Source organism: Balaenoptera borealis (assembly GCF_965194805.1).
Source record: "Balaenoptera borealis genome assembly, chromosome: X".
Taxonomy (NCBI): Eukaryota; Metazoa; Chordata; class Mammalia; order Artiodactyla; family Balaenopteridae; genus Balaenoptera; species Balaenoptera borealis.
This window is the reverse complement of record NC_138881.1, coordinates 35,360,234-35,386,489: the sequence shown is the minus strand read 5'-3', so window position 1 is coordinate 35,386,489 and position 26,256 is coordinate 35,360,234.

The following is a 26,256-nucleotide window of genomic DNA, read 5'->3' as shown; positions in this document are numbered from 1 at the left end:
CTGCAGTCTCTGGAAGGTTCAGCGAGGCCGGTAGGCTGTCCTCAAACCAAAGTCAGCTGGCAGAAGAGTCCTGTTTCTCCTTAGCACCGCGCCTCGCTCAGTCATTGGCTGGGGTGGCCAAAGGGAGGTGCGGCCTCGGCCGAGACGCTGGGATGCATTTTAGAGCTGGGCAGCTGGGGCCCTGGTGCAGTTATGTCCCCTGAAGTTGGAGGGCTGTGAAGCACAGTTTCCAGTACAGTTGCTTTCCAATAATTTGCCTACCAGACGGGGAAAGCCCTTGAATTCTGTTGGGACAGGGGCCCCAAGCCAACTGCAGGGCTTTGCATGTAGTTGTCACTCCATAAATATTTGTTAAATGACTACAGAACTGGAAAGTGAATCCGTCCCAAAGTGTATGCTTTCCTTTTGCTAAATAGATCCTCCCAATGAGACTGATTACTTTCTTTCCGATAGTTTTCCCTTTTGTGACATTAGTCTATGTTTGCAAAAAATTGCCAGGGCCTGGTGCAGCCCGCTGTGAAAAGTCTTACAGGGTGAGAGGCCCGAGGCCTTTTCCGCTGTTTGTGAACAGCACGGTCCTGCTGGATTCTCTCACTCGGGAAGAGCCTTGGTCCAGCAGAGCCACCTTGGGGTCAGATCTGCCACGAGTCAGGAAGCTAAGTAGAGGCTCCCTTGCTTCTAGAGGGAAAGGCCCTGTAAGTCTTTCGTCTCCGCTGATCGCTCCCATCCCTGCCCCTCCGCCTCACAGCCCACACGTCGTCCCCTTGGAGACCGTGTACACAGCAGAAAGCCTGCTGCAGACACAACAGCCAGGAGGGGGAGGGGGCTTTGGAATCAGGCAGGTGCCGGGAGACTGGGCTTGCTATTAGGAGAGAAGTGGCAGCGAACCACAGGACCCGGCCTCCAAGCCCCACTAGGACTCCCGAGATCCGGGCCCCAAGGGCAGCCTCTGCCTTGCTTCTCTAGGGGCTGCGGAACCAGCTGGGACGTGTTTTCCTCTGTCAGTGCAGGCAGATGCTATACATCCGTCTTCTACACACGTGCTTCTGCCTGGAGAGGAAGATAAAGCGGCTTGTTCCTCCTGCACTACTACATGAGTGTGGTGTGGCCACCGGTTATTGAATGGAGGTGTGTGTGCGTGCGTGTAGGCACGTGAGTCAGGGAGAGGAGTTGATGCCAAGGACGGGATAGTGTCAGGAATGCTACATTTCTCTCCCGAGAATAAGTTGAACAGGATCTCTTAGCGCTAATAACCTAGAATCCGAAAACAACAGCAATAATAATAATAGGTAGCACTTAGCACTTGCTATGCACAGGTTCTGAGCTCTTTATATATATAAACTCATTTAACCCTGAAAACGCCCGTGAGAAAATCCTACCATCATTCCAGTTTACAGATGGGCAAACCAAGGCACAGAGAGGCTAAGTAATTCACTTCAGGTAGTTCATGCCGGAAGTGGCAGCACGAATACTCGGAACTACTCTACTACAGGGTCTGTCATTACCTTTCAGTGCCTCAGCGTGGTCTTTGGCCTGAGTGGGAGAAGAAAACAGAAAGGTTTTCCCCAAGTAGGAGTGGACTTCTGTAAAGCTCCCATTGCAGAGCCCCAGAGCAGTGCCTGGGCCATGGGGAAATCCATGCTTCATGCTAAAAAAGAAAAAAGACCCTTCATGTCCAGATTACCAGTTACCAAAACCCCTCTAGTCAGTAGAGGACACAGTTCCTGGCACCAAAGAGAACATCTGGAAATGTTGGACTGAATATGTGTGACCCATAGGCATTGCTTTTGGAAACGATTCCCGCCTTTATGTCATTTGCTTGTTCATTACTTCTGAGGAGTTAAGAAGCCAACAATTCTGGTCACACGTGCTTTCCAGTTTGCTGCACGTATTGTGAATAAACCCAGGTCTGGGAGTCTTGGTGGCTTGGACCCCTGTCTCTGATACCTGGACCCTGTGCTATGACAACAGACACCCCCCTGTGCTCTGCACCCCCCTGGATGCCTTTTGATGATCAGAGAAAGATTGGATTGTTTAGTCTTGGTTTAGTAATTACTGTACATCTTCTACTTTTATTGCATTTAGGCTCATCAGCCTTTGAAAGTTGGTTTTATGGACATAGAAGCTTGGTGAGCTACAACAAAAATGGCCATTTTGTGATATTCCATAGTTTCTGTGGGTCAGGAATTCAGGAGGGCCTCAGCTGAGCCATTCTGCTCAGGGTCTCTGATGCAGTTGCAGTCGAAAAGGGGCTGGAACTGGAATGGCTGGGGTGGGGGGTTACTGAGCCATTTCTCTCCTTGCCTGTGGCCTCAGGGCCTCTCCACGTGGTCTTTTAGCCTAGGTTGCTTGGGGCTTCCTTACAGCACGGTGGCCTCAGGATAGTGAGACATGGTAGCTCAGGGTCCCAAGCCCGAGTGTCCCACGGACCCAGGCAGAAGCTGCATCATCTTCTCTGACCTAGTCTCGGAAGTCACGTAGGGTCACTTCCCCCATAGTTAGGTTTAAGGCAAGGGAACAGAGCCGTCACCTCTCCATGGAAGGAGTGTCCAAGTCACCAAGAGGAGCCATCTTTGGAAAATGCAATCTGCCACAGAGGGGGTTTGGCAGGGGCTCCAGGACAATGTGAGAGCCCTACAGGGGTCTCTTGACCCAGGCTAGGGTCCCTGATACTTACAAACCTTGGGCACCTAGCTGCCCGAGGGCACTGCTCAGGGAGGTGCTGGGTGGAGCCTTGCCTAGAGCAGGTGCCCTGGGGGGTCAGGGCCGCAGGAAGGCATTGAGGGGAGGGGTCCCAAGGGACGGGAGGAGCTGAGTGACAGCCATCCGAATCAGAGAGGTGAAATAGTGGATCACGGGCCAAGAGGAGCTGAGTTCAGACCGCCCTATGGAGAGCTCAGACCCTGCTTTGGAGAAGGGGCGGGGCTAAGAGTGGGGACCAGGCCCAGAATGGCGAGTTAGCATTGAGGATGCCTGCTGCCCTCGCGAGGGGCACTGGGGAAAGGGCTTTGAGGAGGAGAGGCAGGCTCTGGCATTCCGTGTCTGCCTGAGTTAGCAGGGTGTCACCCCTGGCTGGTCCCCCGCCACCAGCATCCCAGGCAGACAGAAACACATCCCTCTCAGGGTGGAGGTGGGGGGATGGTCTCCAGCGGGGGAGGTAGAGGTGTGGATTGAGGGGCTGCGTCCCAAATCCCTGCTCGGGGGCACGTGGCCCCCAGCCAGGCCTGTGTGAGAAATTGATTCCACGGCCAACCTGACCGCCTGAGGCCTCGACAAAGCGGAGAGCGGCATACATAAAGTGCTGCCCCCCACGCCAAGCACCTCGGCGGCCTCTGTTTGAAGGTAAGTCCATCCATAAGCCTGCCGTCACTCTGGGCTTAATGTACATGATTTCTGGCATTTACAGCAGCGCAGCTCCGAACGCTGGAAGAAACTCCAGCAGAATAATTTGCCAGGGGAAGGCGCGCGGAGTGGCAATTGCTCATGGCACATCTGAACAGGGACGGCTCCCGGGCCAACGAGCTCCCTGACAATGCTGGCCCCCCTGGCCTCTCTCCACCGCTCACCTCGCCGCTAAGGAGGGGTTTTCTGAGACGGAGATTGTGCGCTCTGTGGGCTTTGACTCCGTGTGTAGGCGCTGATGTTGGGTGTCTTTGAGCCCCTGAGTCGGGGTGGAAGCTGGAGGCGGGGGGCGATGGGTGGGGTGGGCCCTGCTGCTTCTCAGCTTGATGCCAGCACAGCAGAGGGATGGATGGGTGTTGGTCCTCGGGGCCCTAAGAATTTTCTAGGATGTTGGGACACTTGACTTTGAGTCAACGTGACTCACGATGGTGCAGCCTTGTCCCTTGGCTTGAGGGGTTGGGGGGCAGTCGCCACCCCCGGCTCTGGGGCTGCCTGCTCCCACCTGAGCCCCTGAGAGCATCCCCGGCCTCTTTCTATGGCCGCCTGGCTATCTCCCCTCTGCTTCTCTTTCTCAGATTCTCTCTCCTTTTTCTGTTTCTGCGTCTCCCACTTTCATCCCCTCTCTGGGTCTCTCTCCTTCCTGCCTTGGTGTGTCTTGGCTTCGATCCGTGTGTGTCCCCAGATCTCTTGGTCTCTGTGTCTCTCTGTCTCTTTCTGTGTCTCATACTCCTTCTCTCTCTCTCCCTCTCCCTGTCTCTCTGTTTCTATTTCTACCTATCTCTTTCTTGCTGTCTCTCTCTTCTTCCCCCTTGTCTCAATTTCTCTGTCTCTTTTTTTCCTGTCTCTCTCCTGGATCCTGTGGCAGTGCGCAGCCTGAGCGTGCGTCCTGAGGGGATTGCGGAGCCAGCAAGCCCAGCACAGCATTTCTTTTCCTCACCCAGCATCTCCCTCAGCCCCACCCGCCTCCCTGCCAACCCAGTCCTCCCAGTCTAGCAGTGAGTGAGGGCTGCAGTCAGACAGGGCAGCCTCGCCTCCTGGACCCACAGGCTATTTTTACCACATTTAGCTCCGGGTCTGCTGGCTGGGGGCTTTAGCTCTCTGAGCAGGTTAGAGACATGTGCACACATGAGCGCATCCCAGAAGCAAGGCCTCCTGGCACTGCCCTGGCCATTTCCCTGCCACGGGGACCCTGTTCTTTCCTCCTGCCTCCTTTAATTATTTGACTTGAGGGCATTGATGTCTACCCACGTGATTCAAATATGACCCCCTGGATCTGGGTTTGGATGGTATGAAACTCTCATACCTTATGTTTATTTACTCATCAAATCCCCAAAACAACCCTATGAAGTAGTTACTGTTATTATCCCCACTTTACAGATGGGGAAAACTGAGGCATAGAGAGACTGTCTCCCCAGGAGACACGATGAGTAAGTGGCAGAGCCGGGATTCGTACCCAGGAAAAGTGGCTCCCGAACTCCATTCATAACTATCATGCTGCTCCCAGTCTCCTCCCACATGTGGTCGGAAACACATGGAAGTGATCCCCATCCTCCAGCATCAGAAATGCTGACTTTCATCCCTCCACAAACACTCCATTTTTAGAAATAAACTCTGAATGTCAACTTGTACTGATTCTTGCAGTGGTTTTGATGTTTTTAAAAGCCCACATTTTATAGCCCCTGGTCTTAAATTTACTACTTTTTGGGACAAATGCCAAATGGCACAGCAAAAAAAAAAGAAAGAAAGAAAGAAAGAAAGAGACCCCTAAAGGAGAGAGGCCATGCCTTCTCTGTAAACCCAGCCCCTGAGAAAAACCTTCACCTTGTAGCCAACAACAGTAACAAAAGCTTCTGCCTCAATGGGCAAAGGGTAGGAATGTGGGTTATAGTCAATTTTCTAGGTAGCAGCAACCAAGCAGTTGACAAAAATTTCATTGGGACATTTGTAAGTCTGAGGCTGCCTAACTGGCCACCTGGTGTCCACTCACACGCCTTTGCAAAGCAGCCAGAGCCATGCAAATACAGTCATAGCACTGACCTGTTTTTAAGCCCCCAGTAGCTTCCCATCACTCTTGGGCTAAAAACCGAACTTGGGGTCGTTGTGCTGCACAATCTGGCCCCTGTGGACATCTTCAGACTCATCTTCCACCTCTGGCACTCCCCTGTGCCCACCAAACTCCAGCCACGCTGGCCTCACAGAGCCTCAGACTCTCCTTCCTGACCCCAGGACCTTTGAACATGCTGCTCTCTCAGTTCAGAATATGCTCCTCCAACCTCCTTTGAGCCAGTTCAGTGGTTCTCATAGTGAAGTCCTGAGAACAGCAGCATCAGCCTCATCTGTGACCTTGTTAGTAAAGCCAGTCCTCAGGCCCGACCCCAGACCCGCTGAATCAGACACTCTGGGGGTGGGGTCCAGCACTCTCAGCTCTAACCAGCCACCTAGGGGATTCTGATGCCCGCTGAAGGTTGAGAATTCCTGGCCCAGTCAACCTGTCCTTGGCTTCCATGTTTCAGCTTTCACACCACTATTTGTGCCTCAGGGACAATGCCCTGACAATGTCCACCTGAGCGTAGGTTGGGGTCCTTTCCTGCAAAGGAACTGTTTCAGTTTGCAATTGTACAAGTGTTGTGGGATTAATTGATTACAGCCCGTCTCTCTGACTAGACTGTAAGCTCCATGAGGGCAGGGATCATATCCATTTTGCTCAGAACATGGATCCCCAGAACTCTGTATGATGCCTGACACACAAATTACACGATGTTAACTGAATGAGCGAACGGAGGTTGAATCCTAGTCCTGACGTTCCCGACTCCCCGGAATCCTGGCCTCCTGTCTGTTACATGGGGATGCCAGAACTGGCCTCTGACCTCCTGGACACGCTGTGATGGGGAGAACAGTCACCAGCAGCAATAACACTGCCACTAACAGTGCTCACAATGGGCCGGGTGCTGTCCTAAGCAATTTGCAGGTGTTAAATACAAGGAAAAGTGCATTGACAAGTCTGCACAGATGTGGAGGTTTCCTCTCCAACCACTCATATCCATTCTCTGATCTTTGTTCTGTTCTTGTCTCAGGAGGCTGACCTCTGCAGACGGCATCACTGGGCTCCCTGGCCCTCTGGCTCCCTGTTGGGTGTTGCCAATGCGAGGCACCTGCAGGGGTTTGGAGTGAGAGAGTAGAGTGAGGCAGGGTATTTATCCTACCTCCTGAATCTCTTTTCCAGGTCACAGTATTGAGACTGGCTGCATTTCTCTACCTATAGCCACAGCTCCTGTCTGATGGCCTCGCTTCCGTGGTTGCCGAGCTGAACTGGGGCAAAACCACTTGTTCCCTTTTCCCTTTCAAGCCATCTTAGTCAGTTTGGGCTGGTTAAACAATGGATATTTATTTCTCATGGTTCTGGAGGTTGGGAAGTCCAGGATCAAGGTGCTGTCAGATCTGGTGTCTGGTGAGGGCCCACTTCCTGGTCTGCAGATGGCTATCTTCTCCTGGTCTCCTCACATGGCAGACAGCAAAGAAAGAGAAAAGCAAGGTCTCTTGTGTCTTTTTTCTGAGGGCACTAACCTCATTCATGAGGGCTCCACCCTCATGGCCTGTTCTCCTCTCAAAGGCCCCACGTCCTAATGCCATCACCTTGGGGGTTAGGTTTTTAACATATGCATTTTGGGGAGACACAAACATGCAGTCCATGGCACAGGCCTAGGAGTGGTCACAGCGTCCTGCTGTTGCTAGCCCCCGGGTGTGTCACCATTCACTGTGTTTGGTTTGTTTTGATAGTGTTTTTCTTCCTTTTCTAAATGTATCATCTCTACTTTCTCCTCAACAGCAGTGTCTGGTGAATAGAAAGAAACATCCCAGCCCAGTGGGATTCCACTACCAGGCTAGATAAGGAAACCCAGACCACCAGGCAATTTAAGCCACTCCCGCATCCCGTCCCCTCCCCCACCCCACCCCCAGCAGGGAAGAAGAAGTCATCCTTGGCCGCCACTGCCCAGCCCTGCCATGGGTGAAGCCCACCAAAGCCACTGTCTTGGACACCCACTCAGTTGCTACCTGGTAACTTCCCTTGGAGCACTTGGGGGGCAAAGGAGAGGGAACATGCCTGCAATGTAATTAACACTATAACAACTTGTTTCCCCCTTGGAGAATTACACCATTAGCTGCTTCAACTGTGCATGAAATATAAATTACATTACTCGGAGGCATCCTGTCGGAGCAGACGCAATGCTAAGTGACGAGGCTCTCCACGGTGCATACCACTCCCCAGCCAGCGGGTCAAAAGGAACACGAGCCCTGAGGCCTAAAGCCAGCAGATCTGCCCGGTGATCTCCCTGGCTGTTCCAGCCTCAGAGGATCCAGGGCGGAGAATCTTTGCTGGAGGAAACCATGTCCAGAGAGCATCATCCTCAGCCCTTTCTCACTTTCTGAAAGGGTTTGGAGCCCTGGACCAAGCCTCTTCTCATGCCCAGCTCCCAGACACAAGCAGAAAAAAGGGGCTGCTTTCCTTCTCACTCTGTGTGTGTGCACGCGCGCGCGTGTGTGTGTGTATGTCTGTGTCTGTGTGTGCGGGAAGGGTAGAGGAGCTAGTCCGGGGTATTAACCTGTCAGGCTGAATGGGAAGCCAGTGGGCAGATGTGCTTGAGAAGGGAGAGAGGTAATCCTTCACCAGTCAGATCCAAAATCGTCCCCGGCATCCATTCATCCTGCCGTCCATTAATTCGCCTTGCTGAAAGGCTCCCGTTCCCCACCTGGGCCAGGCCCATGCAGCTCCCTACTTTGTTTCAACGCCAGCTGTCTGGCACTAACCTAAGCCAGCTTGAGACCCTCACTCTGCGTATCATTAGGTCTGGGTTGATAAGCTGCTGAGAAATAGGGTGCAGGGTTTTGGTCTGTCATCTTTCTTTGAAGACAGTGAAGAGCTTTCCAAATCCCGGTGTCACGAGAAGGCAGTCTTTGCTTTGTCAGAAGAGACACGGGTTGATTTGTATCTGTTTCCATTTTGAGAGGGGGAAGGGACACTGGGTACACTTAGCCATGGCCACAGTTGTGCCTTTTATCTGAAGCCACCAGGCCGCCGATCCAGGGGCGCCATTCCACCTCTTTCCTAGCACCCTGGTGCCTGGTCCCCTGGGAAAAGTAGGGTGGGCTGCCCCTGGGTGCCATCGACAGCTGCCGGGCAGGCTCAGAGCCAGCCCCCTCTCACCAGAGCCCCTGTTAGGGCAGGAAGTTTGGAAACCCAGCCTGAAGCTGCAGGAGAAATTTGGGAAAATATCGTGCAATTACCCTAATGACAGCTGTACAAATCACACAACCACCCGTCATATCCCCCGTCGCCAAGCAGAGCCAAAAACAGGAAGAGCCAAAACCCACATATGGATTCAGGGAGGCCTCTGGAAGCTGTCCCTGCAGAGGGCCTGGGTGGGGGGAGCAGGAGCCAGAGCTGAAAAGGCTGCAAGGGCTCTGGCGCTGGCCGGGCCGCAGGGGACCACCTCAGGACCGCCCCCTCTGGCACAAACCTATTCTGAGGACCCTCAGCTCATGGAGGTCCTCCCGGCTGCCTTCTCTGCCAGGCTTCTGGCCTCACGCTCCCTTCCAGGCCAGAGCAGTCCAGGAGACTCTGAACAGGGCCTACAGGGGATGGGGTGACAGCTGTCAGCTCCTGGTATTTGTCTGGCTTGGGAAACCTCCTCCATTCGGTAAATCTAGATATTGTCTTGGACTTTGATCAAGACCCAGATCAAGTCTGTCCTCTTCCTTTTCTCACAGAGCCATCCCGGGCTCCCACACCCCGGTCAGAATGCCTAAAAACACACCATTGTGCTCTGCAATCCGCCTCTTGATTCCCGGCTCCCTTAGAACCATCTGCTGTGAGCAATCACAAAAGTACCAGGTGGGGGACAGGAGGTTTCTGTTTCAGATGTCTCTGTCTCTCTCTTTCTCTGGCTGCACCATAGTTCTAGGCACACCGTAGGTGTTTCATCATAGATCCGCAGGACCGTGCGAAAGGATTGTTCTTCAATCGCCTGATTTCATTGGATAGAATTCGAGGTAGGTATTAATGGCTCCATTTTACAGATTGGGAAACTGAGACTTGAGAGGCAGCACAGAGGTAGCTCACAGATACTTGGTGTTTGTTGAGTACTTGTGCCAGGCTCAGGATTAGGTGCTGGGGATTACAAATATGAGGATGTCATCAACCCTGGCCCTGGGGGCTTATTGCTCAATGAGAGGGTGGGAGACTCGGTCTCTTTGCTTTGTGACCTGTAGATGAGAGAGTTGCAGAGAAGCGCATCCCTGGGGCGTCCCACACAAATGACTGAAAAGCAAAGACCAGAGAAAGAAGACTGCTCTGAACTTGTGGCTGGAATGCTTGTCCCTTGCCTGTAGATTAGATGAGAACTGGAGGGCCATTAGAGATCATATGGTTTAGTGAGGAATAGGAAAAGATGGCTGATTTCTCAAGGACAAGGCGGCTTCTAATGTAATTCATGACAACAATAGCTACTAGTCTTTGAAAAGTCACCCCGTGGCAGGCCTGGTGCCGAATTCTTTCCTCACATTATCTCTGCAGCAGAAAACGGTGCTGGTTACCACTGTGGCCTGTTGCCAGGCTGCCCTGGGTTCCGATCCCGACTCTATCACCATATCCCAGCTATGTGACCTTGGGTGAGTCATGGAACCTCCTCTGGCTCTGTGTGTAGAAAGGGGATATAATAGTTCTTCCCTCATTGGGGAGTTGTGGAGATTGAATGGATTAACATACACAGAGAGTTTAGAACACTGGTGTTCAAAGTGTGGTCTGTGGACCAGCGGCTTCTGCAACCCCCATTAGAAATGCAGGGCTCAGGCCCTGCCCCAGGCCTGCTGAATCCGAATCCATATTTCCAAGACCCCGAGGGGGTTCGCATACATGCTAGAAGCACTGGCTGGAAACAGCACCTGGAGTGGAGTAAGCGCTCTGTAACCGTCGGCTGTGATGAGTGTTATTATTTATCATTACATCTAATCCCGCAGCACACCACAAGGCAGGAATCCGAGACTCAGACAAGGTAAGTATGCTGCCCCAGCTCCCACACCCGGGAGGCAGGATTCCAGTGTAAAGACAGTCAGCAACCAGCCCTCTGTGCCCAGAAACGAGGGGCTTTCAGTGCTAAAAGCAAGATGGCCCCAGGAGAACCAGTGTGGGTTTGGTTGGTCACCGTAGGTGCAGATAACGCCAAGTTTCAGGGGCCCTGCCTACGGCACACAGCATCACTGCAACATGCATTTTTTTTTTTTTTTTTTACTGTGGTTAAATACAAATGTCAGAAAATTTACCATTTAAAGTGTACAATTCTGGGGACTTCCCTGGTGGCGCAGTGGTTAAGAATCCACCTGCCAATGCAGGGGACATGGGTTCGAGCCCTGGTCTGGGAAGATCCCACGTGCCGTGGAGCAACTAAGCCCACGAGCCACAACTACTGAAGCCCGCATGCCTAGAGCCCGTGCTCCGCAACAAGAGAAGCCACCGACCGCAATGTGAAGCCCGCGCACCGCAACAAAGAGTAGCCCCCGCTCGCCGCAGCTAGAGAAATCCCGTGTGCAGCAACGAAGACCCAACGCAGCCAAAAAAAAAAATTAATCAATTAAAAAAACTATAAAAAATAAAGTGTACAATTCTGTAGCATTAAGTAGATTCATAATATCCTGCAACCATCACCACTTTCTAGTTCCAGAAGTTTTCCATGCCCCTGAATGGAAGCCCCATACCCATTAGCCTCTCCCATTATCCTCTCCTCCCCAGCCCCTGGCAACTACTAATTTACTTTCTCTCTATAGATTTGTCTATACTGGACATTTCATATAAATAGAATGGACAGTATGTGGTCTTTTGTGTCTGGCTTCTTTCACTTAACATAGTGTTTTTGAGGTTCACCCACATTGCAGCATGTGTCAGAATTTCATTCCTTTTTATGGTTCCATTGTATGCACAGACAGCATTTTGTTTACCCATTCATCCCCTGATGGACATTTTGGCTCTTTCCCCTTTTGGCTATTGTGAATAATACCGCTATGAACATTGCTGCACAAGTATCTGTTCGAGTCCCTGCGTTCAATTCTTCGGGGCCTGTACCTAAGAGCTGAACTGCTCCTAGGGTCATGTGGGAGTTCTACATTTAACTTGTTGAGGAACAGCATGCATTTTTAAGGCCCTCTGTGTGTTGGGCACTGAAAAAACCCTTCAGATCCAGAGAGAAACACCACCTGGCCTCTGCCCTTGCAGGCATCCGTCCAGGGGTGAGTCAGCGCGCACGCCCGTTGAGGCCCAGGTGCCCCCCAGTCCCCTCGGTTGCTGGCCCAGGCTGGAGAGCTTCCATTTTGCTTTCCCCTGCTCTGCAGCCTCCTTCGAGGACCTGGAACAGAAATTTCTGTTGCTCAGTTACACTGAAGGAGCCAACGGGGGCTAAGGAAACCCATTGGAGAGCATGAAAGTGTGTTGTAGTCCTTGAGTACGGGGCCATTGATGCTGGGGAGTTAAGAGATGGAGGGAAGAAGGCGGTGGGGGCAGAGGAGGGAGAGTCAATTTCTGGATCCATCCTTGGGGAAGGAGGAGTAGCCTCAAAGTAAAAGGGTGAAAATCCCTCTTTGCTTTCAAGAGGAACCGCTGGGCCACACCTCGCCTAAGGTGGCCAGGTCTGGTGGCGGAATTGAAGTGCTAGGCGTGGGAGAGTGGTCGATGCCTGGGTGGTCACCATTCAGGGGCTTCCTGTGTATTCTGGGCTAATGAATAGCCTTTGCTGATTTCCCAGATTCTTTCCCTGGGACCTCCACCTGCCCACCCCCCCAAACAATGGCAGGTGAAGGCTGCCGTGGGAGGTGGGAAGGTGGGCCAGGAGACACCCCCCAACCAGGCTGCAGCAGGAAGCAGACCCCAGACCCCGGCAGGATGCGAATTGGGCTTTGTGGCTTCCTCCAGGTTAGAAGCCAAGACAGAACAAGAGAAGTGAGAGCAGAGAGAGGAAGGAGGAGGAGACGAGGAAGAGAGAGCTTCTGCTGGAGGAAATAATGACCAGAAGGGCTACAAGTCAGGACGAGGGGTGGCGGGGACGCCAATGCTGCTGCTAGGGTTGGCGGGTAACGAACGAGGGGAGAGGGAAGGGCGCGAGGTCAGCGAAGGCCAGCCTCCAAGCTGTCTCGAATTATGTTTCCACTCCCTGCCACAGCTGAACAGGCTGTTTTTTTTTCTCTCTCCACTGTAAACACTCCAGCCTTCACCTCCACCGCACACTGAACCCCAAAGTGGGGCCCTTATCTGCCCGCCCCTCCCACCAACCTGTCCCTGTTGCCATGGAAACTATCTGGGGTAAGGTGATCTCTCTCTACTTCCAACCTCCCTGCTTTCAGCACCAATCAATCAAACCCCCCAACCCCATCTCTCAGGGGGAGGTCCTAGGGGAGAGCGAGGAAGGAGAGAAATTAAACACAGGAAAAAGAACAACAGTAAAGAGAAATGAACAAAGAGAAGGGGTGATGTAATTCCGGCTGTTGATCAATTCCTTTTGTCCCTCCAGCGACCACACCCTCCCTGTTCTTAACTCCTAAAGGTGGAAGGGACTCTCCGTGGGGGGTTTCCAGAGCCTCCAGCCTGGACCCAGGGCAGTATTTCTGGCCACGGAGACCTTCCGAGGATTTCCCTTCCAACTGTCCACGCCCCTCCTCTGAAGGAAGGTCATTGGAATGACAAATCAGCCTGGTCATGGGTAATTAGAGACGGGCTGGGGCTTACCTGCCAGAGCGAGCAAGGTTATAACGGGGTTGACCACTGAGGATTTATTTCCTGTGGCAGATTGTATTTTGCACAAATGGCTAAAACAATAGCTTCTGCCTTACATGCTCTCCGGGAACCTTGTCTCGCTCACATGCAAAGGTGGAATCTATGTCCCTTCCCCTTGAACCTGGGCACCAATCAGAGTCCTTATGGCCTCTAAATACTCGAATACTACAACTCGAATCGCCTGGCTGAGCCCAGCCAATCCCCAACTGATTGTTGTGGTTTTCTGCCAATGGGTTTGGGATGGCTAGTTTCACAGCAATAGAAAACTAGAATGAAGTCAAACGTTAGGAATTAGAAGTCCGGGCACTATGGCAAGATTTCCCACAATGAGCTCACTTCAACATCTCAACTGATCTGCCTCTAAAAACAAAGATGTTTAACTGCTTCTCATATGACCTGGTTTTGACGGTTGGTTTTGTGCTGGGTACACATAGCCATAATCAGTCACTGCCCTGATTGTAAAATGCTGTGAGGGATCTAGGTGACAATTATGACCCAGATGCCGATTTCGTGCACCAAAAGAAACAGCTGTCCCATTTCCACTGGGTGCTTGTCTTAGCAGTTTGCCCAGGGATGTCAGACTTAACCATGCCAGCCTGCAGGTTATCTAGTCTTTGTTAGTTACAAAACCAATGGACTATCTGTACGTTCTCTCAATACTTCCTTCCGTTTGTGAACTACGGTCCAATTTTCAGACCTAACTGTGCACTGGCTCCGCTGTAGGTAGCTGTCACCTTGCTTTCTGCTCAAACTTCTTGAAAGTTGTATGCATCAGTGGCCTCAAACTTTAGCCTACATCAGAATCACCTGGAGGGCTTGTTAAAAACCAGATTCCTGGACTCCACCCTCAGAATTTCAGTAGGTCGGATTCAGTGAGGCCCAAGATTGTGTGTTTCTAACAAGCTTCCAGATGTTACTGATGCACTGGCATATATTGGTACCTCCACTTCTCCTTCTATTCCCCCTTCAGCCTAGTACAGTGTGATTTTTCCCTCCCCCAGAATTGTGTAATAGTCAAACCGAATGACTTCTGCTCATTCCCTACCCTCCTCTGACATCTAGGCATCATTCAATGCCATTCGCCACTTTTTCCTTCTTGCAAACTTCCTCTTCCCTTGCCTCCTGCTACATATCTCTTGCAGTTCTGAACCCACCTTATTGCTCTTTCTTCCTCTCTTTTTCTTTGCTCATCTCTCGAAGGTTGACATGCTCTACTGTTCTCTTCTTGATCTTTTCTCAGCCTCTACCCTTCCTGCCTGGTTCCTACCATCATCTTCCATCTACACACCAATGCCTCCCAAATTTATAGTTCCTGCTGTAGCCTCTTTGCTGATTTCCAGGCCCATATTTCCACCAGCCTACTGGGCATCTTGAGCTGGGGATCCTGTATACATTCACCATGTCCAAAACCATCCTTCTATAATCTTTGGGAAAGCTGCTTTCCATCCTTTATCCCCTCAAAGCCAAATGATCATCAGATCCTAGCCAGAAATGTTTCTCTAATCCCCATTCTCCCCTCTAGTCTCCTTGTCCACCCCCATCCTTGTTTGGATCCCCAGTAGCTCCTGCCTGGACCATTGCCATGGCTTTCTAAGCTCTCCTTGCTGCCAGCCGATTTCCCTGCCATTCCATTTGTTTACACCATAACCAGTTAGATTTCTTAATCTTAATCAGATCACTTAATTCCCTGATTAAAACAGTGGAATGACTCTCCGTAATTGTAGCGGACACTACCAGCTCTCCGCCCTCTAATCTCTTCACCATTTGCGTGGACCTGAGCTTCCAATGTGCCTTTCCTCCCGACAGCCAGCGTCTCTTCGCTGAGGGACTGCACTCAGGCTGCCAGAGCCACTTCCCCTCTGCCATGGAGCAAGGACAGCCTAAGTTCCCCAGGGCGCAGCCCTGAACCAGTGACTAATGGGTGGGCGGCTGCAAGTTCCCCCTGCAGGGACTAGACTAAGGTTGCCTTTGGAAGGACTTGGCTTGGTATGGGTCCTTGGCTTGGCTTTTGACCTTTTCCTACTTTCTCTCGAGCTCTTGCTGATAGCATCTCCTAAGGCCCTTCAAAATCTAGTCTTAACAACGTTTCTGGATTCATCTTTCCCGAGTTCCATGTGACACTGCAGCCACGTGAAGGACTTGCATTCCCAGAAAAGGCCATGTGCTTCCAGACTCTTGTGGCTCCGCTGTTGGGGCACGTCAATCCAGCTTATCCTTGAAGGCCCAGCACACGTTGGAAACCTTTTGAAATCCCTCTTGCAGTGCCACTGCCCCAGTTCCTTTTGTCTTTGTCTTTTGTATATTTCCCTGGTACAATACTTATTGAGTTAACGCGCATAAGTCTGTTTCCCACATTCAGATATGAACTTCCTCACGTTTCATGAATTTTCGTATTCTTGGCACTTTGCAGAGTCCTTGGTCCTCAGTAAGTGCTTGTTATGGGCTGAATTGTGCCCCCCAGAAAAAAATATGCTGAAGTCCTAACTACCAGGACCCCACCATGTGACTTTATTTGGAGACAGGGTCTTTGCAGATGTTGGCAAGTTACAGTGAAGTCATTAGGGTGGGCCCTAATCCAATATGACTGGAGTCCTAATAAAAAAGGGAAATTTGGACACAGGGAGAATGACGTGTGAACATGAAGGCAGCGGCTGAGGTGATGCGTCGACAAGTCAAGGAACACCAAAGATTGCCAGCAAACCATCAGAAGCTAGGGGAAAGGCATAGAACAAATTCTCCCTCACACCCTCAGAAGGAGCCAACCCTACCGACACCTTGATCTTGGGCTTCTGGCCTCCAGAACTGTGAGACAGCACATTTCAGTTGTTGTAAGGCCCTCAATTCATGGTACTTTGCTATGGCAGCCCCAGGAAATGAATACAGTGCTCAGTAAATGTTTTTTGAATGAATGAATTTGACATAACCCTTATTTAGCACTTACCATATACCAGGCACTGTTCTAAGCCCGACACAAATACTAACTCCTTTAATTCTCATAACACCACTGTGAGGCAAGTGTTGTTTTTATGCTCATTTTACAGAGAAGAAAATTTAAGCACAGAGAGGTTAAGTAACTTACCCAAGGTTGCAGAGCAAGTGATAGAATTTGAAAGGCAGTCTGACTCCAGAGCCTTAGAGCTTTGCCACTATGCTCTGCTGAATTAAGACAATTCTTGTAACGACTGTTGCAAATGAGGTTGTCAAGGCAGAGAGGGAAACTGGGACAGAGAGGGTCAAGGGCTGAGCTTCACTTGGGTGGTAAGTGGCAGAGGTGGAAATTGACCTCTTTTCCCTGATTCCCAATCTAGTCCCCTTTCTACAAAGTAGAAGGGATGGGCCTTGAGAGTGTCTCGTGATAAACACTCACATTTGAGAGTCATTGCCACTAGTCTGGGTACCAGCCAGTAAAAACGGGGCGGGTAGTTGTCAGGGAGACCTGGATCCCAGGGAGGGGGGGCTGCTCCGTCGCTGGTTATGGGCTAACAGTGGTCGTGTAAATTTTCATTCTCAGTGAGTGTAACTTCCATGACTGATGGTCATAGTAGAATTGCTTGGGCTTTAGATTTGTGGATCTGACGCCCATAAACCACATTTTCATATAGAATACATGTCTGAGGAGAAGCGGGCATGTTTTAATCTCGTGAGTTACGGCGCTGCCTCCCTCTAAAACCTCTGAGGCAGCCTCCGAGGAGTGAAGAGGTTGCTGTGACAAGGGAAAAACCCACCCAATGCCTCCCAGCCTCCCTTCCCCGCTCCTTACTCAGAGACCAGCATCTATTTACTCTGTAGGAGGGAAGGATGTTCTAATCGGTTTTTAAGGGCTCTTGCTGCCTCGGAGTGGCAAGAAGAGAAGAGAGGTACACAGGCAATTTGGGCCTCTTCAGTCATGATTCCCAATAGCTGTTGACAGCTGAGTGGTTCAGCAATGGATTTGGTTGCAAAGGATGACACTGGCGGTGGTGTGTGAGCGTGCATGTGTGTGCACGAGCGCGCGTGGGCGCATCTGTGCTTCTTCACAACCAAGTCAGTCGGCTCTGCTTATCAGGTTAGTGCTGGGTACCTTTGGGGCTGAACAAGTGGGAGGAAAGAAGGTGTGCTTGCCAGAGAGCTTCCAGAAGGATGGGGCTTGCCGGAGATGGACAACGCGTCAGCCAGCAAAGAGCACAAGTCACAAACAAGCCTTGTGCCAGGAGGGAGCTGCACAGAGGCACCTCCACGTGGTTTGAGGCTGGTGCAGGTGCGAACCCTGGCAGGTGCTGATCTGAAGGGGTAGCTGATGGGCCCAGAACCAGGGGAACCAGAGTGGAGCTGGGATAGACACACGCCAACGGGCTCGTGAGTACTTGGCTGAGGACTGGGCCAGATGCCAGGAGATACAGTACAAGAGGGCAGGACAGAAGCCAGGCCTGGACGTGGGCAGGGAGGTGATCAAGCGGCAAGATGGTGAAGAAACAGGGGGCAGGCGATGGGGGGCTTAGGTGCAGCTTTGTCTACAAAGGGAGGCCGGGAAAGCTCTGAGCCAGGCAGAAAGAACCCAAGGAATCCCATCTCCCTGGAAGGATTTTACTTGTTGGGGGACCTTTGGTGGTTGTGTTGGTACTCATGATGCCTTAATCCTAAGGTGGCCTCACTCTTTACTTGGCTCCCAGGGTGTCATCGTCCCCTGGCTTTGCTCATCCCTCTGGCCACTCCTTCTCAGCCTCCTTTGCTGCTTCCTTCTTGCTTCCCCAGTCTCTCACCTTCGCGGTGCTCCAGGACTCCCTTGCACCTCTTCTCTTCTCTGTCTACACCTTTGCCCTAGGTGAGCTCATCCAGTCTCGCGGTGCTGAATCTCTACGCCGAGGTCGGCCGGGTGCCCGTCTTCAGAGCAGACATCCCCACTGGGACACCCAACAGCACGTCAAACTCAGCCATGCTCCCCACCAGATGCTCAGGTCCCAGACCTCAGATTCACCCTTAACCTTTCTTCTCTCATCCAATCTTGCAGTAAATCCTGTTGTTGGCAGTACGTTACAACATAGATCCAGAATCTGGCCACTTCCCACCCTTCCAGCTGTCGCTGTCCCACTCTGGTCACCATCCCCTGTGCCCTGGATCACAGCAGTAGCCTCCCAGGTGACCGCCCTTAGAACCTGTTCTTAACATGGCAGCCAAATTGCTCCTTTAGAACATGGCAGACCACGTCGCTTCACTGTTCACTACCTTCCAATGGCCCCCATCTCACCTTAGGTAAAGCCAAAGTCATCACAGTGGTCTCCGTGGCCCTACACAATCTCCCCTCCCCCCACCGCCCCAACTTTACTTCCTACCATGCTCCCCAGTGCTCTCCCCGCCCCCCATGCCAAGATGGCTTCCTTGTCCTGCCCCCAACAGGCTAGGCACACCTCTGTCTGAGGGCCTTTGCCCTGGCTCTTCGTTTGTTTGGAAAACTCTCCCTCCTCTCCTTCAGGGCTTGACCCAAAAGTCACCTTCTCGGTGACACCTTCCTACACCACCCTATTGTCCCCCACTCTCCCTAGCCCGCTTCCTGATTTATTTTTCTCCATAGCACTCTATCAACTCGCTCTATATTTTCCTCTCCCACTAGAATGTAGGCTCTGGGAAGGCAAAAATTTGGAAGTGTTTGGTTCACTATGGAACCTTTAATACCTTGAACAGGGCCTGGAACAAATTAAGGTGCTCAATAAAAACTTATCAGACACATAAAATTAGTTTCTCTCCTTGGGTCTTATTCTATGTTATTATTAACCTGTATATTTTTCTCTTCCTTCCTTTCTTCCTTCCTTCTTTCCTTCCGTCCTTCCTTCCTTCCTTTTCCTCTTCCTCCTCCTCCTTCTCCTTCTTCTTTTTCTCCTCCTTCTCCTCTCTCTCTTTCCCATTCTTGGTTAACTAAATAATGCTTACTATACCTTCAATTTCTGTAGTGCCTTAGAGGTTTTCACACCCTCTGTCTTAATTGATTTGGGCTGCTGTAATACCACAGAAATACCACAGACTGGGTGGCTTATAAACCAGAGAAATTTCTTTCTCACAGTTCTGGAGGCTGGAACTCCAAGACCAAGGTGCAGCAGATTCAGTGTCTGGTGGGTGCCTGCCTCTTCATAGACTGCCATCTCTTCACTGTGTCTTCTCATAGCAGAAGGGCAAGGGGTCTCTTTTATAAGGCACTAATCTGATTCATGAGGGCTCCACCCTCATGACCTAATCATCTCCCAATTGTACTTCATAATACCATCACACTGGGGACAAGCTTTCAATATATGAATTTTGCAGGGGACACACATAACCCTCTCACACACGTGATCTCATCCAATCTTGAAAACAACCCTCTGAGGCCAACTGAGCAAGTTTTCCCATTCTTCTGTGACTGAGGGGTCAGCCTTGGACAAAGGAAAATGAAGCAGGTGCTCCAGATGTCCCAGAGTTTATTCTCTCAGCTCAGGTGTAGGGCTGTTCACCTGCAAATGTTTGCACCTTTTATTGGCTTTTCTTCCTTCTCTGCTCCCTTGCTGTGCTTCCTGGATCACCTCCCAGTCAAACCAACTGCATCTGAGTCCTTTCTCAGGGCTGGCTTCTGGGGGTACCTGTTACAGACTGAATGTTTGTGTCCCCCCCCAATTCATATGCTGAAACCTAACGCCCAATGTGATGGCATAGGAGGTGGGGCCTTTGGGAGGTGATTGGCTCATGAGGGTGAAGCTCTCACGAATGGGATTTAGGTTTTATAAAAGAGACCCCAGAGAACTCTCTTGTCTGTTCCACTGTGTGAGGACACCGTGAAAAGAAGGCCATCTATGAACCAGGAAGAGGGCCCCCATCAGGCACAGAATCTGCCAGTGCCTTGACCTTGGACTTCCCAGCTTCCAGAACTGTGAGAAATAAATGTCTATTGTCTAGGGATTTCCCTGGTGGTCCAGTGGTTAAGACTCTGCCCTTCCACTGCAGGGGGCGCGGATTCGATCACTGGTCGGGGAACTAAGATCCCACATGCAGCGCCACGCGGCCAAAAAAAAAAAAAAAAGTCTACTGTCTACTGTTTATAATTCACCCAGTCCATGGCATTCTATTACAGCAGCCCGAATGGACCAACACAACACGTAAACTGACACAGAAGGGGACCAAGCTTATTGATGATACTGAGAGACCTACTCTGTGGCCCTGGACAAGGCTTGCCAGAGTTTGCAAATAACTCCAGGTTGCCCAGTATTTATTTCAATATTACACTTGGATTTCAGGTGAACCATGGGTACGTTTTTAGTATGTCTTATGCAATATTAGGGGTATATTTATACTAATAAATATTCGTTGTTTATCTGAAAATCAAATGTAACCGGGCATCCCGTATTTTATCTGGCACCCTGAACAGCGGTTGGAAATAAGGGTGAACTAATTAGCACACTGGAAATGATTACAGAGGCCTGGATTACATGTGACTCTGGGCTGCAGCAGGCAGATCTGCGAACCTTTAACCTTCAACCTATCTAATCTGGGAATGGTTTGCATCCCATCATCCCCTTGGGCACCTTATATGCCAACCGTGAGGACGCTGGGGGAGAAACGTGACCCAAAGAGGTTAAGGGGCTGACCACGACCCCGGGGTCTGTCCCCTGAGGTGAAAAGCCTTCGAGGCTTTGAGCCTAAGAAGTTTCCCAGGTGGCAATAATAGGAGTAGCTGCAGCGGCAGTAGACACAGTTGGCGGAAACCCTCAGTCTGGGCCCTGCATGTCATCACAGAGCCAAGAGTCAAAAATGGAAAGTTTTAGTCCCACTGCTTTCTTTGGTTGCCGCAGGGGGTGCTCAGCCGACCTGCTACTAACCACTTCCCCAGAGAGCCGAGCTGGGGGCCTGACCAGGGGGCCCGACCCGGGTGGATCACAGTTACTAGCTCATTTAATACACTGACAACTCAGTGAGGTAGGTAGAAACCCATTTGACAGATGAGGAAACTGAGGTGCATGAAGTCACACAGCTTGGAGGTGGCAGATCCAATGTCCAGACCCAGGCAATGTGACAGCCGAGCTGTCACTCTCAGTCACTGTAGCACACGCCTCAGAACTGTTCCGGGAACCATCAAATAGAGCGTGTAAAGGGCCCAGCAGAAGGTCAATGCCAGGTGGAGTCATTGTTTTACGTTCCTGTTATCCTCATCTTCCCGTGTGCCCTGAAGTGACCTGTCCCAGGAGTGCTACTGACGGCAGGGTGGCCCGGCTGACCCAGCTTCTCTCTGAGGACACCTGGGTGGCCGAAATCGACTCTTCAATCCCCTGATCCTTACCATGACTGCAGTCACCCCGTGCATCCAACTTGCAGACCAAGAGTTTACTGAACAAGCAGCAGTAGCTGCCAGGTGCCCTGGAAGACAAGCCCGCAGCAGAAGAGGCATGTACAACACACGCTCCAGGCAGGAGCAAATCAAACAGCCTTAGCTCAGGAAAAATAACCCCTCTGTATTTGGGGGTTGATCAGAGCTGACATGGGGTGCTGGCATTGCTTTTTGTTTTTTAACAGTGCTTGGATCAGATCTGAATCCAGATGCTGGGCTGGGCAGCTAAAATAGGGTCCCCCAATATTGCCTCTTCATTTACAATCAGCCATAGTGAAGTCCTGACTTGGGGGTTCAGAGCTCCCTGCATGTTGGGCACGCCCTCTGCCCTCTGCCTGGCTCTTGCCTCAAGATCCAGCGTGTTGCTGACCAGGGCAATATGGGGGAAAGGACAGGATGGGCCCCCCTGTAACAGATGCTGTCGACACCCCGCCCTGTTCCCTCCTTGGGTGGGTTCAGGCTGTCTCCCGCTTGCCAATATCTGCATCTCTCTGCCCAATGGCTTTCTCGAAACTGTGCACCACCCCTCTGCCTGTGTGCCCGGAGGAATTACTCCCACCCCTCAAACACCCCCTCAACCAATGACAAATGGGAGTCAGTGTACGAATAGCCCAGATCCATAGAGTGGCAGTGGCTGGGGGATAACTCAGAGCTGTGTGTTCCACACCAGTTCTACTCAGAGTGTGGTCCCCGGACCGGTGACAAGTTGTGAAAAGTTTATTACTCCTTCCTTTCGAGATAAGTCCACAAAGAGAGAGTCCTTGTTTAGGAACTTGTAGAGCAATTTGACATTGCTGTGACATTTGTATTGTACTTTACAAAACTATCCATCTACAGTGGATTGATACCAACACCAAAAAACCTGGCCTTGACCCTTGAGAAGCACTGGTCTTGTTCTTTCCTAGTTTCCCCAGTGGGATGAAGCCCAGTTGCCTGCAGTGCCAGCTGGCTTGATAACACACCCGTTATTGGCTGCCTTCCCTTCGCTGTCTCCCTTCCCTACCTCCCCTCCCTCACACCACCAGTGTTTCTTGCATTTCCCAAATAAATGACTCACTGGCACTCATTTCTTGGTCTCAGGGTTGGCTTCTGGGGCAACCCAAACTCAGGCACCCTCCCTCATATAAGGCTGCCCACGCTGCCATCTGCTGCTCAGGGCGTGCCCCTGGGAGCTCCTTGACACTTTCCCCAAGGGGTTAAGTTGCCCATTAAGGATGACAAAGTTATCTGCCCACCTCCACATTTCTTCCCGCTTCCATGGCCTAAGGCCAAGGTCACTGCCCCCACTGCCCTTTGCTTCTCCGGAGTCACGCAGACTGGCCACGGCTGATGGAAGACACGCTTTCAGGCACTAGGCTGCCCAGAATTGCCGAAATTCTGGCTAATATTGAATGCCCCCCACTTCACCTCCAGGCTGGCTCTTCCAGGGCCAAGGCAGCTTCAAGGGAAAGGTCTGAGGCAGGAATTTATAGGCCAGAATGGCAAGTCAGGAAAACTTGTTCTTTTTCTGAAGCCACTTTTGCATGCACGTGGAATGCTTTTGTTCAGATACAAAGTGCCCAGTCGCGGTCTTTTACGCCCTGAATCATTTCCATGTGGCTCAGAGCCTCCCTGGACTTGAGCCCTCTGATCTCTCTGCCTCTTAGACGGTGCGCTCTATCAGGGGCTTGTTTCTTAGTTGTTTACGGATTTCTCAATCTGACTGCTCAGGCTGAAAGAGGCCCTGCCGCCCATAAAAACCCTGCACTTCTAAATCATCTCTCTCTCTCTCTCTCTCTCACTTACTCAACTCAGGTCCCCAGGACTCCCACAGCCCGGAATTAAAACCATCTTGAAATCTAATTTTTACTTCTCCATCTAGCAACTTCTTGCCCTTTGGCTTTTTGGTGTGTCTGCGCAGGCACCTTGGACATCCCTGTTGGCCGTCAGCCTCTGGTGCCCTTCCCTGTTCAAGGGGCTCTGGCGTGGAATGCTCCTCTTGAAGCTCTTTTATAAGCTCTGTAGAGTGTGCTCCTGGCCTGGCCCAGGCTGGGGTCAGCAGGTCTGTTGCAGGAACATGCACGCTGGCACAGGTGAGCCTAGCGCCACTCAATGGATCGCGGCGGTGCCGAGGAGTGTAGCCGTTTCGGCCTGGCTGCGGATAATTCACTGTAATAAGTAAGAGCTACTGAGAGGCTGGCTAGGAGGCGGGGGAGAGGCAGACTCTGCAGCTGACTGTCTGGGTTTGAACTCTGGCTCTGCCTCTTGTTACTGGTATGGCTCTGGCTTCACTTTCCTTCCCTGCGTAAGGGTGATAATAATCATACTTACCTTTTGAAATTGTTCCGAGGATTTGATGAGTTAGTATAGATGAAATGTTATGCCCATAATGTTAGCTATACTACCTAGTACTACGACTCCTCTACCACCCTGCGTTTTAAGTAGAACTTACAGAGACAAAATAGGACTTAAAGTGAACGGCAGTGATCAGAGACGGCTTCCTGGAGGAGGGGGCTTAAATTAGGCGTGAAAGGACAGGAAGGAAGGTATGAATTGTGGTCAGAGAGCAGACTGACAGAATGCATTTCCCAAAGATGGCAGCCAACAGTATCTCCTAACCCATGGGCTCTTCCACGATGTGACTTTAACACTCCTCTCATTGGGAGCTGAGGTCTGTGTCCCCTCTCCTTGAATATGGAGTAGGGGCTTGTGACTGCTTCAATCAATAGAATACAGTGGGTGACTTCTGAGGTTGCGTCATAAAAGGCAATGCAGCTTCTACCTTGTCACGGAATCACTTGCACTTGGAGCCCAGGGCTGCCGTATAAGAAGTCTGACTACTCTGAGGCTGCCATGCTGTGAGGAAGCCTATGTAGCTTGGCGTCTGTTAGGTGTCTGGTCGGCAGTCTTTGAGTCTTCCCAGCCCAAGTGCCAGACAGGTGAGTGGAGGAGTCTTCAGATGATTCCCAATCCCAGCCTCCAGCTGCAAGTCACCCTGAGCCTTTGAGCCTTCCCAGCTGAGTCTTTAAACATCCTGGAGCAGAAACAAATCATCCTCGCTACTGGATCCTGACCCACAGAATCCATGAGCGTAATAATACAGTTGTTGTTTTAAGCTACTAAATTTGGAGCACTATGTTATGCAGCAATACCACCTGGAGCAAGAGGTGAAAGGTCAACCTCAGTGGCAGGGCCAACATGAGCAAAGTCACCGCAGAGGTCACAGTGACTTGCAGCTATCTAGCCATAGTCCAAGCCAATGTAATTCTTTTCAAAACTTAGTGGGGGGACTTCCCTGGTGGTGCAGTGGTTAAGAATCCGCCTGCCAATGCAGGGGACAGGGGTTCGATCCCTGGTCCGGGAAGATCCCACATGCCGCGGAGCAACTAAGCCCGTGTGCCACAACTACTGAGCCTGCGCTCTAGGGCCCGAGAGCCACAACTACTGAGCCCGCGCGCTACAACTATTGAAGCCCACGCGCCTAGAGCCCGCGCTCCGCAACAAGAGAAGCCACCGCAGTGAGAAGCCCGCGCACCGGAAAGAAGAGTAACTCCCACTCTCTGCAACTAGAGAAAGCCCGCATGCAGCAACGAAGACCCAACGCAACCAAGAAATAAATAAATAAATTTATAAAAAAAACCAAAAACAACTTAGTGGGTTTCCTGTGTATCAAGTTATAATGTATTCCATTAGACAAGAACTACATCCACAAATTCCTTTGAGACAGGTACCTCTTTATTTTATGCTGCAAGTCAGGGCTGTAGGACAGCATCCTTAAGATCCTTAGAAAACATTAAGTCTATAAGTCACTGCATTGAGCCTTTTGAGATCTCAACAAAGGGTCTTATGACTGTACCCTTGGTCTAATCTTACCGTGATCCCACATCGTAGTGGCAGTCTGGATGCCAATTATTACTTTGAGACCCTTGCCAGAAAAGACCATGGATGGAAAACTGTTTTATATTTGAACCCAGCAAGTCCTGGCTTCTTTACATTTTGTCAAAATTCCGCTTGAAAACAAAATAGTTCTTTCTTTAGCTCCTCTTTATTCTTCTGTATTTTATTGCTATTCATCTGCTGCTTAAATTGTTAGTGACTATGATAGTAGAGATTTTGGATAAAGCAGAAGGTAGAACGACCTTGCAGCAAAAGGGAGTAACCATGCTTAGTTAGGACCTATTCAATCCACACCTATTGAATTGTGGTACACAGGTCACAAGCTTTGGCATCATTTTTGATGCTTGTTAAAAATCCACATTCCCAGGTCGTCAGTCAGATCACTGAGTCAGAAGGGGCTATGTACTGGAATCTACATTTTATGGACATTCTTATGCCCACTACATGTGAAAAAAAATTCTTACATCAGGCTCTGCAGGCATCCATTTTTTCCTACCCGTGTCCAGATTCTGGTCCTACATCTGATGTCTCTGCTCTCCGTTTGCCCCCCTGTATGGGGCTGGGTGTGGGCAGCAAACAGATGGCACACTCAAATAGGGTATGCATTTAATCAAGAGACTGGTTACAATGGTACGGGCAGGGTTTCAAGACACCAAGCAAGCATGGGGCAGTACCTTTGGTTAAGCAACGGTGGACAGCTGTCATCACCGCTAGGAAGGGCAGCTAGAAGTTATCTGAACTTGGAGAACCTCAATGTCATTTGGCCTTTTCCCTAAAGGGTTCCTTTAATGTCCCTGGGTCGTTTAGTGGGAAAAGCCTGTGAAGGGGCCCCCCGGGCTAT